General features: G+C 38.7%; 1 protein-coding gene across 2 annotated transcripts in view; it reads right to left on the reverse strand.

Moving 5' to 3' along the window:
- Positions 1-15,314, reverse strand: part of LOC131069244 (B3 domain-containing protein Os01g0723500) — a 114,618-nt gene that overhangs the window by 62,150 nt on the left and 37,154 nt on the right. Inside the window, exon 1 of one of the 2 annotated variants that reach the window (XM_058004608.2) lies at positions 2,111-2,262. The exons of the other annotated variant lie outside the window; for it this stretch is intronic. The gene's annotated coding sequence lies outside the window, so the exon portion shown is untranslated. Of the gene's footprint in view, positions 1-2,110; positions 2,263-15,314 lie in introns of those variants that run through there. 2 annotated transcript variants of the gene reach the window in all.

The following is a 15,314-nucleotide window of genomic DNA, read 5'->3' on the forward strand; positions in this document are numbered from 1 at the left end:
TTTGATGAATAATCCCTAATAAATTGATATAGGCAACTATGTGAAAATGTTTAGACTCCCAATCTATCTGTCAAAATATTGCAAACCACCATGATAAGGTTAGTGAGGGAATACAAGATGAATAATCCTTAATAAATTGATATAGGCAACTATGTGAAAATGTTCAGACTCCCAATCTATGTAATGTCCCCTTATCTAATTACTTGGAAAATAGGGACAATCATATATCAATTATCAAATTCAATTGATCTCTTTCCTTAATGATCTTGAGTCTTGACCATATGCTGAAGTTACCTTGTAAATGATAGAAATTATGAAATATAACCGATATATGCACAATAAGATTAATTGCTGTCTCAGATTTGAAGATTATTAAACATGCAAATGAATCTGTAATAACTAGATACTGCTGTGTCTGATTCAATACTTCAAATATATGCAAATATGTACAGGATTCTGCTGCTCCTTACGAATTTACAGATGCTAAGTGGTCCTTGCTCTTCCTGATATGCTGATGTTAATTGTGCAATGGTCCTCCGTATAAAGATAGCTATAAAGCTATAAGGCTGCTGTGTCTGATCCACCGATATAAATATGCAGATTATAGATATTAGTATCACTTTACAGTGATATGTTGCTGTTCTAGATATAAAGTTATGTGCTTGCAACAAAGAGGGTGTTGTCTCTAATATGAAACGATATATGTGTGTTCCTGATAATGTGCCTGTGGCATTAGCTCTTTAAGAGTGGTCCAGACTGGATTATAGACAAAATATAAAATTCCACGATGATTGGAGTGAATGATTTGATTGGCTTATATATCTTTCATCACCGAATGGTTGCACCCCTTAAGTAAAAGACATGTCTCTCAAGAGATTGTATTACTTCATTTGTCTAATTGAAATCAGGAAGAGGATTATTTCCAAGTGACAAGAACAATGACTAGAAAATAGAGTCCAATTACAATTGTTCATCTAACCGGTTGGAAAGGAGTTTTGTTTGAACTCTTTTATGACAAAACTGATTATGTTGGTGTGCACAAACATATGGCAATTCATATCAAATTTCTTTTCAAATTGGAACTCAAATTATAATAAATGGTGGCAATTTGACTAAGTGTGTTGCCTTCCAACTCACCACTTTTCACGTCAATCAACTTTTGTCATGAATAGCTCACTCAATTTTATGAATTTCTTCAAGTGCCTTTCAAGTTTTGTTCCCCTCTTTTCAGCTTTCCAGATCATTTTGGAAATCAAAATTTCATTGAGAAATGAGTGAGATATCTTCATTTTCCTCTTTAATTCCAGAAGTGGTTGTGTGCTAGCAACTATCAACTGATTCGCTTTCCTTTTAAGTACATCAACAAGTCAATACTTCCACAAATACTTTAACATTTAATTATCACTACTCATCATAAGATATTACCATAATTTATCATCAACTAACTAAAAATACAAAAAATTATTAATAATCATTTATTATAGTCAATGCTTCATGGAATTAAGGTGAAGTTTAGAAATATAGGGAATGGCATTATAAACATGGAGTAAAGTGTCATAAATCAAGAAATAAACAGGACAATTTCTAAGCTCATCACTTCCCCCCAACTACATTCCTACTTGTCCTCAAACAGGAGATGGATATTGGTTAGACATGAAGGCTACCAACCTGAAATCCTATGACTATCTTAGTTGGGCCTTGACTTGTAACTATTATAAAATGTGTTTGTATATCTATGAAATGGTGAAGAATAACCTTTATGACTATGACAATGTAAAGATCCATTATAATTCTGCCCTTAAAATTTCAGTTTGTTGGGTTTGACATTTCGTCAAACACTTTGCATGAATTGTCTGGTTGTCAGGTTTCTTGTTTGTTGTTTGAGTTTGTGGGTTTATGTTTGATGCCAAACCATATAATAATGCATGGAAATGATAATCAACACTTGCATATAATCTAGGCAATAGACACTTAAGGAAATTGCATCATGAGAAGCATAAATCAGAGCTTACTGTTCAATAAATTATGACTGATACACTTAGTTTCAGACTGAAACTTCATACAAAAGAATGCCCATCATGCATCAGTATTAAGCATAATCATTCCTTACCTGGAACTTGCTTCATAAACATAACATGGAAGGGTTGGATCCAAACATGGTGAGAGGATATCCAAGATGCAGTAGACTTCAATCTTCTATATCGGATTCTGGAGAGATGTTGAGTCGGGCCCAGCCGGATGATACAGCAGCCATAATATAATGGTGATAAGCTTAAACATTACTCACGCCACCATACCACATGATCAACCATGCCAACATTAACAATCGCTTCACAATAAGATATATATGAATTCACAGCAAGGCAGAACACTCCTTAGTCGAACTTTTACATAATAATCTTCAGAAGTATGGACAGTCTATAGAACTATTTCACCACTATCCATAGCCTTGGCCCCAATAATTAAACCCACGTCTTATATCTACAAAACATCAAAGTCTCTATGCACCAATCTAGCAGCTACCTGGCCACTGGAAATGAAAGATTGATTCAGCAAATTGGTGATGGAGATTGCCACCGGTGTACTTTGGTTTTGCGTCTAGAACAGACTCTAGGGTTTCGTCCAGAGCTCAGTGAATATAATATGTGACAGAATACATTAGACCAAAAACAATAATCATGAATAATGTCCTCTAACCCCCCTTGATTCTTCTTATAATGTCACTGACATGTATCAGACCTTTTATAATAAAAAGAACATTTTGAATGCTATTGTATTTCAAAACTTAAATTTGTTAATGCATGGTAGCTTATGCAAGATAAGATATTTCTAACCTTCCTTGTTCTGTTATTTACATGCTTCATGTCTAAACTTATATTGCATATGATTATCCGATTTTACAAACATTGCTTAGCATATTAAATGCTATAAGTTATCGAGTTATTAGCCGATACATACTTGCTATCGGGTGCATAACTATTGGCACCGATCCACATCTGTTATCGGGCTTAATCATCGGGCATATTTGTTATCGGGCTTAATACATACACCGCTTCATTTGGAATTAACAGTGGTTAACAACTGCACCGGTTGGATTACATACATCGTGCATTTTTTAACCATCGGTGTTTACATGAACTGCTTCATTATCTTGATCAATCATTATATTATATTACAATATGCTATCGAGGTTTTGAACCGATAAACAGCCTTGTGTTAATGGTATAATTACAAAGGCACCGATCAATGGGTGCATTGATCGGTCATGCCTAAAAGGCATGACCGGTCAATACACCAATTGACCGGTTGCCTAAATGATATATATCCCAATTGAATTCATTTGGAGGAGATAGAAAACATAAAATGATCTCTCTCTTTCAAACCTGCAGATAAAATCAGAATTATCAGACATCAACATAATTCCTCATATACATTTATAGCATACATAGTTCATAACTTGTTCTTTAATTGAAATTGAAATAACTTTACATGGTATCAGAGCCAAGGTAATCGAACCTAAGGCTATTCAATTTTGATAAAATTCAAGGACTAAGTTACAAACTACATCACATTTCCATAATGGCCAACGCTATCAGATTCGAAGATAGACTCGGAGGTAGCGAAGATTTTTCAGCTTGGAAGTTTAGAATCAAAATGATTTTAAGAGAAAACAAAGTTGATTCATATGTCCAAACTGAAAGTGCTCAACCAGAAGATGAAACCGAGAAATCCACATGGATCGAGGGAAATGATAAGGCTATTAAAATAATAGTGGATGGGGTAAGAAATAATATAATGCCCATCATTAAAAAGCAGGAGACGGCTTATAAAATGTTCAAGGCACTTGAAAAGACATTTGAGATATCAAATGCAAGTCGTACTCTAGCATTAAAACGAGAAATAAATCATATCACCATGAACAAAGGGGAGACAATCAACGCCTACTTCATGCGGATATCAGTTATAAAAGATGAACTTGCAACTTTGGACTACGAGATCCGAGGCAAAGAACTAACACTCATTGCTTTAGATGGGTTGCCTAGTAGATGGAGCACATTCGTCCAAGGCATCAGTGCAAGGTCCAAATATCCTAAGTTTGAAAGACTAAGAGATGACTGTCTACAAGAAGAATCCCGATTGAACAAAGTAGGAATAAAACAGAAGAATATAGATGAAGACTTGCAAATCCTAAATACAAACATCAATAAAAGGTACAAAAAGAAGCAATTCAAGAAAAGAAAAGCCAAACAAGGCAAGAACACTTCTAAGAAAGACCTATCACATGTTCAATGTTATAGGTGTGACAAATTCGGACACTATGTTGCAAACTGTCCGGAGAAAGGGAAGCAAGCCACATTTGCAAAAGTGAAGAAATCTAGAAAAGAAAATGACTCCGAGAACTATGTCCTTTACTCAGCACTCACAAGCCATACTTCAAACAAATCTAACTCATGGGTGATCGACAGTGGTTCATCCAGACACATCACCGGCTTTAGAGAAATACTAGACTCCATGATAGAGAAAGATGATGAGGAAGTAACCATCGGAGACGATTCTTCACATCCAGTCAGAGGAATTGGAACCTGCACCATCAAACTGAAGTCAGGCATGTCACTACAACTTGAAGAAGTACTATATGTTCCAGGCATCAAAAGAAATCTAATCTCCATATCAGCACTAGAAGATCAAGGATACAGAGTGACCTTCATGGAAAACAAGGTGTTGGCTTGGCCAAAGAGATCCTCCATCAAAGACACTATGGACCCATGACCTCTCCTATGGAAACCAACTTCCATAAACTTAAAGAAGCAGCAGCAAAATCAAGACCTACTGACCCCACTCAATACAGGCAGATGATTGGGTCCCTGATGTATCTAGTAAATACAAGGCCAGATATCTGCTATGCTGTTAATGCCTTAAGTCAGTTCATGTGTGAACCTAAGGAGATACACCTGGTTGTAGTAAAGCATATAATGAGATATCTACAAGGTACCCTAAAGCTTGGTCTTAAATATGAAAAGGTTGACATAGATCTACATGGATTTACAAATTCAGATTGGACTGGTAGTGTGACTGACAGAAAGAGCACTTCAGGGTGTTGCTTCAGTTTAGGGTCAGCCATGATATCCTGGATCAGCAGAAAACAATCTTCAGTAGCTCAGAGTTCCACAGAGGCTGAATATATTGCAGCTTCAATGGCTGCCCGAGAAGCAGTATGGCTAAGGAAATTGCTCGTGGGATTATTTGGAGAACCTATGAAACCTACAGTTATTCAGTGTGATAATCAAAGCTGTATAAAACTTTCTGTAAATCCAGTATTTCATGACAGGTCCAAACATATTGAGATTCCATATCACTATGTACGAGATATGGTTGACAGGAAAGTGATAAAGTTAGAATATGTGTGTACAGGAGATCAGACTGCAGATATTCTGACCAAACCACTTTCCAGAGTGAAGGTTGATCACTTCAGAAAGGGTTTAGGTATGATAGAAAGGTAATCTGCTTTGTAATCTATACTTACATATATTTAAGATGTTTAATGTGTAAACTTCTCTGTCATGTCTGGACTATCTCTTGGCTTCTTGCCACCTGTGTTCATATCTAAGAGGTGACGATCTCTCAGATACTGAACACTTGTATGTAGACATCATAAGGTGACGATCTTATGATAGTCAAACCAGTAATCATGTTGGATCACTAGTAAGTCATGGATGTGCCATGACCATGTTGTGATACAACATTTGCACAAATGTTATTGCATTATCACAATTTGGATATAATGAGAAATTAAGCACTTCTCATATGGTTATCCTTGTATTGCGTGTTAGGCAATACTGATATCACGTGTAGGGGATATCTCAACCATTGATCATGATTGGATCTCTGGTAAGTCATGGATTTGCCATGACTATGTTGTGATAAACATTTACAAATGTTATTGCACTTATCACAACTTGGATATGATGAGAAACTAACCTTTCTCATAGACTTATCCTTAAGTATTGCGTGTTAGGCAATACTAATATCACGTGTTAGATGATATCTTGATGAATCTTACAAATCACATGTTTTGGTGATTTCTCACATGATCAGGTGATGATTCTCTTACTTTTATCACATGTTAAATAATACTTTATGTCACATACTCAGGTGATGTTTTTCTATTTTGTATCATATGTCTTGATGATACTTCTCATGTATAAATGATTTTTGTTGATTGACATTATCTTAGTTATGAAAAGGAAATGTGATGCAGGTTGCCTTATCTATCTTCCAAAGCTAAGAGGGAGTGTTAATGCATGGTAGCTTATGCAAGATAAGATATTTCTAACCTTCCTTGTTCTGTTATTTACATGCTTCATGTCTAAACTTATATTGCATATGATTATCAGATTTTACAAACATTGCTTAGCATATTAAATGCTATAAGTTATCGGGTTATTAGCCGATACATACTTGCTATCGGGTGCATAACTATTGGCACCGATCCACATCTGTTATCAGGTTTAATCATCGGGCATATTTGTTATCGGGCTTAATACATACACCGCTTCATTTGGAATTAACAGTGGTTAACAACTGCACCGGTTGGATTACATACATCGTGCATTTTTGAATCATCGGTGTTTACATGAACTGATTCATTATCTTGATCAATCATTATATTATATTACAATATGCTATCGAGGTTTTGAACTGATAAACAGCCTTGTGTTAATGGTATAATTACAAAGGCACCGATGAATGGGTGCATAGATCGGTCATGCCTAAAAGGCATGACCGGTCAATACACCAATTGACCGGTTGCCTAAATGATATATATACCAATTGAATTCATTTGGAGGAGATAGAAAACATAAAATGATCTCTCTCTTTCAGACCTGCAGATAAAATCAGAATTATTAGACATCAACATGATTCCTCATATACATTTATAGCATACATAGTTCATAACTTGTTCTTTAATTGAAATTGAAATAACTTTACAAAATTAAGGAGGCCGCCTCATAAAAACATTATAACCATTGGCTCCATATTTAATTCTTTATTACGAGCGATTATGCATTTGATATGATTCGCCTTATAAATTAATTGGCCAATGAGAAAAATCGCTTCCCCCCCCCCCACCACCTTGTCTTTAAGTTGGCCTAGGTAAAAATCGAACCATTACTTAAAGTGGCCCCATTAAAATAATTAAATATGAAAGATTAAATACTTGGCTTTTCTCCCTTTCATATTTAATTATATTTTTATTCCCTTATTAATTAAATTTACCTCTAGCCTCTGGGAATAGAAAAGACTAGCAAATTTCCATCTTTTATTTGTCCGTCAAACGGAAGGTGACATTACAAACAACGCCTTCCTCCAGTGGGGACTGTCATTGTACTTTAAATGACTCGGTGACTGTCTTCATGTATTTTATCTATTCTTTGAATGCTCCAATGGTACTTGGTATTAAGGGTTTTCTTTCTTGTAAAGCTTCATAAGATTTGTTCTTAGTCCTCCCTTTCTTTTAAATGTTCTATCATCACACAATTAATAGCACCTTCATAAACTGTATTCTCTTTTTGCCACTCGTGACAATTCTTTCCTTTGGCTTTTGTCTGTCCATTTATCACACTAGCACCCTATCAACTATCATGGACAAACCTCTACCTTTCTATAAAACTTCAACAAGACTGTCCATCATCTCTTCTATTGTATATAGTCAATTTGCATAAACTTTCATCATTGTCACTACTATACTTCATTTGGAAACATGCTTGCCATTGTCTTCTTGCCAATTTCCTTCCTCTCACTATCATACTTTCTTCTCTTTGATCTCTTCATAGGACAGACCATTTTCATTGTTCTTTGCATTGGGACTATAACAATTTGAAGACCATTGTTGGTTGCTGCCCTAAAGTATTTATGTGACCTCTGTGTTGACGTGTCTGAAATCGCATCGCTGCTGTTCCATCCGGCCAACGCAGAATAGAATACTAAGAATCCTATCCTCTCTTGAAATAAGGAAATCTCTAATGCTGTTTTTTATTTGATCAAAGGGGATTACCTCAATGTTTTGGTTGTCAGGTCTTGACTGCAGGATAACTTAGTGGTTTGATGTGTTTTGTTGGAAACACAAAGGGGACTTAAGGTTAGATGAACAACTTTCGAATGGGTTCCCTAAAGTTTAACAGTCTTGTACTGGTAGATTTCAGTTGGATCGATACTAACTCAGCTGGACTGTGGTTTCTTCTTGGTAAAAAAAAGGGAAAAAGAAGGATAGGGAAAAGAGATATAGAAAATCTGATTAATTAACTAAGATAACATGTTCAAGAAAAACAAACAGAAACCTCCAAAATAACCAGATTTAACATTATTAGCTATTTAAGTACAATGCTGTAAAAAATCCAGTGCAATCTCCAAGGAGAACTAGATTTTCATGCTACTAAACATAAATTCAGAATTTTAACATTCATTCACTTAATGTTTAATAACCAAACTGAGCATATAAGTTGGTTCAGATTAACCATGCAAGGGGAATGACAATCAGTCAGTCCTTAATGGTATGAACAGCAAGGATTCTATCAGATGTTTATCCTAAAAAAAATGCTATCTGAAAATAAAAGACATAATAGAATAATTTAAATGGTGAAGAAGGAGACCATCCACTCACAAAGAAATGAAACAGCTTTAATTTTTCATTAATCCTGTGTAAATTTCGCCAGAGCTTCAACAACAATCTTAAACTTCTTACAAAAATAAGGGAAAACCAGTCCCTTTAAACAGATTTCCAGAAATAGATGAATGGCCAAGATCTAAACAAAACAAGTGGCCCAGATTCATTTGTACAAAATGGTACCCATACCCATAAATAGAAGGTAAATATCAACAACCACCCAAAGAGGAACAATAACTACCTAAAAAAGGTAATTAATAACTATCCATAACAGCTCAAAAAGTGCACATGCACGGAGCTCAAAATTTACAGCTGACTTGGTAGTCAGATATGAACTTTATGGCCAAAAGTGCCTTTTTTTTAAATTTTAAAAGAAATATGTATTTTATGAAGGCACTTTTTCCTTTTCTACTGCAGATTCCTTTTCTAGAAATTCATCCTCGTCACGCAAATATTCTTTCCAGAGGTCCTGACCTACTGTACGTTCTTCACGAACATACGCCTGAAACCTAATGCACAGCTAGAACAGTACCATGAACTGAGGCATAGGAGGATGGCGTATCTTATATTGCATGCCTTCCAAATGACGATCTATGTGCTTTAAACCATCTTGCCAGCTGGACCGATTAGCCTCAAAACACAAAATGTCTGAATATAACCCACTGGCAAACTCCATGTCCTCCGTGGAGTAGGCGATCTTATCCATTCTCAATCTATCCTCCCAATCGGGCTGCACTACGTCATCGGACAAACTATTTTTCCAACCCAAAACCTTTGATCGGAGGATCTTGCCACCGACGTCCCTCATGTTTCTCAAGATTTCCTCGCATTCCGCCTGCTCTTTGTTAATGGTATCTTTTGTTTCGCTCTTCATTGTGATGGTCCAGTACCATTCTTTAAAAGTGCTGATGTTATAGGGATCCAGGATGGCGGACAATGTAGGAATTTGAGCATGGGTCCAGAAAAGATCCCCTACGAGGGGAAGGGTTGTAGCAACTACCTCATGAACCCTAAGGCATTCCCTCTTTACCTCGAATAATTTGACCAAAATGGTCTCTCGGTGGTGGGCCATTTCATTTACCTCTTAATGATTAGCTCTCCCCTTTCTTTAATGCTTCGCATCCATTCCTTGATAGCCTTGGCGGTATCTCGTACTCCTTCAAATTCTGTGGTTGATCTTTGCGCCAATGTTGATGGGGGAACATGGGATTCGGGGGCATTATGCAATGGTCTCAGTAGGTGATCAATGTACCCCTCGGCCTACTCAACACGAACTCGATATATGTTTTTCTCAGCAGTTATCTCTTCAAGTTGCCTAAGCATGTTTTGCTCGGAGTCTTTGAACTCCTCCCTTTCCTGTTCCTTGGTGGCTCGTCTGATTGGGATGGTTGTGATGCTATAATCAGCCAATGTAACTTGATCTGTTGGCTTATCGACAGGTGGGGTGGCGATATGGATGGTACGGTTCCTTTGTTCATCCTTGGTTATTCGGGAATAGGCTTTAGGCTTTTTCTTCCCATTGGACTTTGCTTCCCCTATGCGAGAGAAAATGTCCTCCAAATCGATGGGTGGCTTGGTGGCTGCCTTTCGCTGAGCTCGAGCAACTAACCAATCTTTAGGTATGGTCTGCCTGGATGCTATGGTTAAATTCCCACTCCTCTTTAATGCTTTCAGCTGGTTCATTGCATATCTGCAACTGATCTGTTATAGGAGTGGAGGAAGTGTCTAGTCCTTTGCTTGCAGCTGAATTCTCTCCTACTTCGTTGAACAACTGTCTGGTATCTCAATGTGATGGTTGTTCTTCAGTTCTATCAGGCCCACGGGTCTCATCTGTCCTTTGCTCTCCTTCAACAGTGGTGTCATCCCTGGCAGTACTATGCAGTTGCAATTCATGGCGGCTCCCCTGGGTGGGTTCATGCACATCAACCCCTTGAGTGGACGGAATTTCTCCTTCCTCAACTTGATTCTCAGGTTCGCCAAACTCAATGACCCTCACCTCTGTATTTAGCCTGTCTTGTGCAGGAGGATCATCAGCTCCGAATGCATCAACATCGCTCTAGGAAGGCGGAGCAGGTATATAATCTAGTTCAATTACATCATCCTCGGAACTGGGGTCTTTTGATGATGAAGTGAACTCTGGCCTCCTAATAGGGATCTTCTCCCTTCTTGTCCTTTTTGGTGTTCGAGTCCCTCTGCTGGCTTTGGCTTTCTTTCTTTTTTCAATCTTTTCAACCTCTTCCTTAGGTGCACTTGAGGTTCCCTCATCTTCAGAGGACTGAGAATCAAGGCTACCCATCATATGGTAGGTGAACAGGACTCCCTCATGAATTAGCCACTCAATCCGTTGGTGTAACCACTAATTAGTGTACCTTCCCGAGGCTGCCATAACTGCCTCAAAATCAGTGACTGGATCCTGTGACCAATCGATGTCTGGCAAGAGATGCCTTACTGCCTCAAACTCCCGAACTTGTAAGCAATTTCCAAAATCCATTAACTGATCCCGGACCCAACGGTATTCATAAAGTCGCATTTGCTGCACACTTAACCTTGAATATTCGCGTCGTCAGACCTCATAGTCATCAGAACAATTCTTCCAATAATCTTCAATTGATTCTTTTGCTCTGTAGCGCCTGCCATAGGCTCTCTTCACCAAATTGTCATGATCAAAACATTTCCTTGGGAAATGTTCTTGTAGGCCATAAGAGGCTAACTCAGCAAGGGATTCTTCGGCATGAGCTGGATTCTTTAAATGGACGTTGAGGTTACCTAAAATCATAGGGAAGGCGAACCCGGACTGCTTCTTGTCTCTGAGTAAACTGTTCGCCGGACAAGCCTACCTTGCAACTTCCAGAAGAACTATTTTGTCGGTTGGATATCGTGGAAGTCGGAAAGGAGCGCCTTTAAAGCCAACTATTCGGATAGAGGAGAATCTTGGGAACTGAATGAACTAGGCGCCATACCTCTGTACCAAAATGGTAGCTTGCTCTGAGAGCCTTATGTGTAATCCCCCTTGCATCAGCCTAACCAGGCGCATTGTGAAGGCGTCATTGACAGGCTCATACTGACCAACTGCATAAGCAAGGTTGTTCTTTTCCCTCTGAGCTATATCCTAATAATGTAATTGTGGATAGCAATCATACACCTTCACCTGATTGGGCTTGTTCCCAATTTCACCTTTCATGATCAAACCTGGCAGTGGCTGGTGTCAAGCGAACATATAGACTAGATAAGATGTCATGGCGAAGTACTTTTTCTCTTCAAGTTCGAGCAACTAGGTATGGATATTGTCACTTATGATTTGGGGCCAGTTGAACTTGGATTTCCCGGCGAAGACTTGCTTTGTAAAATAGAACATCCACTCTTCAAAAAAGTTCGATTGGGGAAGTCCCATAACCCTGTTGAGCAATGAGACCATATCTCCATGCTCATTATGAAAGTCGCTTCTGGGGGATCTTTTCCCCAATTCTGATGCTTGGAGGTCTTCTCTCCTTGTACCACTCCTCATTTATTAATGTCCTGCATTTGGCAGGGTTCATATCATATGCCACTTGCGCTTCATCTATAGTTGTTGCTATGGGGTTGTTCGGGAAGGGGATGTCGAATGCGTCACCAATAGCCTCATGAGTGAAGTCAGCTAGGACCATATTCTCAAGGGCCACCAATCTGGTGTTTGGTTGGTAATGTCGGGCAGCCTCTACTACCAGCTCATAATTCTGCACTGATGGGGGAAATCCTGCTGCCTGGGCGATACCACTTTCCGTCATTCGCCTCGGCTTGCCATAGGCGTTAGGGGAGAATACTCTGCCTCTAAAGTCTTGAATATCAATGTGGCCTAGGTCAGTATCACCTACATTTTCCCATATGCTCTAGACCTTTGATTCCCTCAGTCCTCCTCTCTGATACTGATATTTCATCTTTTCGCCTATGCGAGGGATGTCTGACTTAGAAGCTCGGGACGTTTTGGTTGCACCAGGTGTCTTTGAGGACTCTACCGCAGATTTAGGCATCTATCTTGCATAGTCGGACGCAGATTACGAGACGAGATGAAGGAAACAAAACGGGTTAGATAAAAGGGATATGCTAGCGCACGAGGTGAGTCCTAGCGAGTCCATCTAAAAGACTCGCAAGTCTTTTGCATGGACTCGTGAGTCTTTCAGATGGACTCGCGCGACCCAGAAAAAAAGTCATGCAGGCTTTAAAATTGAGTTTTTTTTTAATTTTTTTGCCTTCATTTGGCATAACTAAGGGAGTGAAAAATAAAAGAAAAATAACACCCGACGCCTTTATAAAATAATAAAAGTATTTTTGGCCTCGCGGGGCGCTACCCCTCGACCCCGCCCTGTATTGCGACAGGGAGTGCGCAAGGGGCACTGCCCCTTGACCCCAACTTGGGGGTGCTGCCCCCAAACCCCCGTTGAAAAATATAGGGGGAAACTGCGCCGATGGAAGTAGGGAAAATTTAACCTCCGAGTCTGATTAGGCTCCATATAACAGCATAATTAGCATTGAAGAAATCTTGGTATTATACATTTTAGAGTTGAAAGTTTGAAACTATGAGTATGTGACATGTGTAATGTTTCAATTATGGCTCTTATACTCTCTAAATGCATCAATTTCTTTATGTTTTTTTGTAAAACTACTGTTTTTCTTTTTGCCGAGTCTTTCACGAGTCTTTCACGAGTCCAAGTCCGAGTCCAAATTTTTGGTTTGCCAAGTCCGAGGCGAGTCCGAGATTTTCAACTATGGTATGAACCGAGATTTTCTATCAAATATATGCATAAATAACTGTCTGAAATTAAATACAGTTGTATAAATATGAAATAAATGGAGAAGAGGACCATGCACTCACAGTAAAACAAACACATCTTTAACATCCATCAAATCCTATATGTATTTTGCCAGAGTTTTTGCAACAATCTTTGGTTTTTCTCCTTTTACAAAGAGGAACTAATTCCTTTATATAGAATTCCAAAAATGAATGAATGGCCAAGATTAAACTTAAACAAGTGGGCCAGATTCATCCTCTATCAAAACTGCCCATACCCATAAATGGGAGGCAAAATATCAGCAACAACAAAAGAAGAAACAATAACTACCAAAAAGGTAATTAATAACTACCCCAAAAAGCTGCTCCAAAAAGTGCACATGCGCGGAGCTCAAAATTTACAACTGTTTTGGCAGTTAGAAATGAACTTTATGCCTAAAAAGTGTTTTTTAAGATTTTTAAAAGAAACTTGCACTTTATGAAAGCACTTTCTCCTTTTCTGCTGTAGACCCTTTTTCCAAAAATTCATCCTCGTTGTGCAAATACTCCTTCCAGATAACCTGACCTGTTGTACACTCTGCCTGGACATATTCTTTAAATCTGATGCATAGCTGGAACAACACCATACTTTGGGGCATGGGAGGATGGCGTATTTTATATTGCATACCCTCCAAGTGGCGATCTACATGCTTTAACCCATCCTTCCAGTAGGACTGATGAGTCTCAAAACTTAATATGTCTGAATGCAACCCACTAGCAAACTCTAGGTCCTCCATGGAGTATGCGACCTTATCAATTCTCAATTTATCCTCCCAATCTGGTTGTACTTGATCATTGGACAAACTATTTTTCCAACCCAGAACCATTGATCTAAGGATCTTTCCACCAAGATCCCTCATGTTTTTCAAAATTTCCTCGCATTCAAAGTGCTCTTTATTAATGGTGTCTTTTGTGTCATTCTTCATGTTGGCAGTCCAGTACCATTCTTTAAAAACGCTGATGTCGTAAGGATCCAGGATAGCGGACAAAGTGGGAATCTGCGTGTGGGTCCAGAAAAAAGCCCTCATGAGGGGAAGAATTGTACCAACCACCTCATGGACCCTGAAACACTCCTTCTTTACCTCGAACAATTTGACAAGAATGGTCTCTCGGTGGTGGGCCATTTCCTTTACATCTTCAATGATCCGCTCTCCCTTTTCCTTAATGTCTCAAATCCATTCCTTGACAGCTTTGGCGGTATCACGTACTCCTTCAAACTCTGTTGTAGTCCTTTGTGCCAATGCAAATGGGGGAATATGGGATTCAGGGGCATGTTGCAATGGTTTTAGCAAGTGATCAATATATCCCTCAACTTGCTCAGCACAAACTCGGTACATGTTTCTCTTAGCAATCATTTCGTCGAGTTATCTAAGCATATTCTGCACGGAATCCTTGAACTCTTCCCTTTCTTGCTCTTTGGTGGCTTGCCCTATCGGGATGGTTGCAATGCTATAATCGGCCAATGCAATTTGATCTACTCGCTTATCGACAGGTGGGGTAGCAATATGGATGGTGCAATTCCTTTGCTCATCTTTAGTGATCCGAGAGTAGGTCTTGGGATTTTTCTTACCTTTGGACTTAATCTCTCCAAATGCGAGATAAGATATCTTCCAAGTTGATAGGTGACTTGACAACTGCTTTCCGCTGTGCACGAGCAATTAGCCAGTCTTGAGGGATGGTCTATTCGGATGCTATGGCCAAATTCCCACTTTGCTCCTTAGAGGTTTCAGCTTGCTCATAGCCTATCTGCAATTGATCTGTCATAGAAGGAACAAATGCAGTATCCAGTGCCTTACTCATAGCCGAGTTCTCCCCTACCTCACTAAACAACTGTCGGGTATCCCC

Source organism: Cryptomeria japonica, chromosome 6, assembly GCF_030272615.1.
Source record: "Cryptomeria japonica chromosome 6, Sugi_1.0, whole genome shotgun sequence".
Lineage (NCBI taxonomy): Eukaryota > Viridiplantae > Streptophyta > Pinopsida > Cupressales > Cupressaceae > Cryptomeria > Cryptomeria japonica.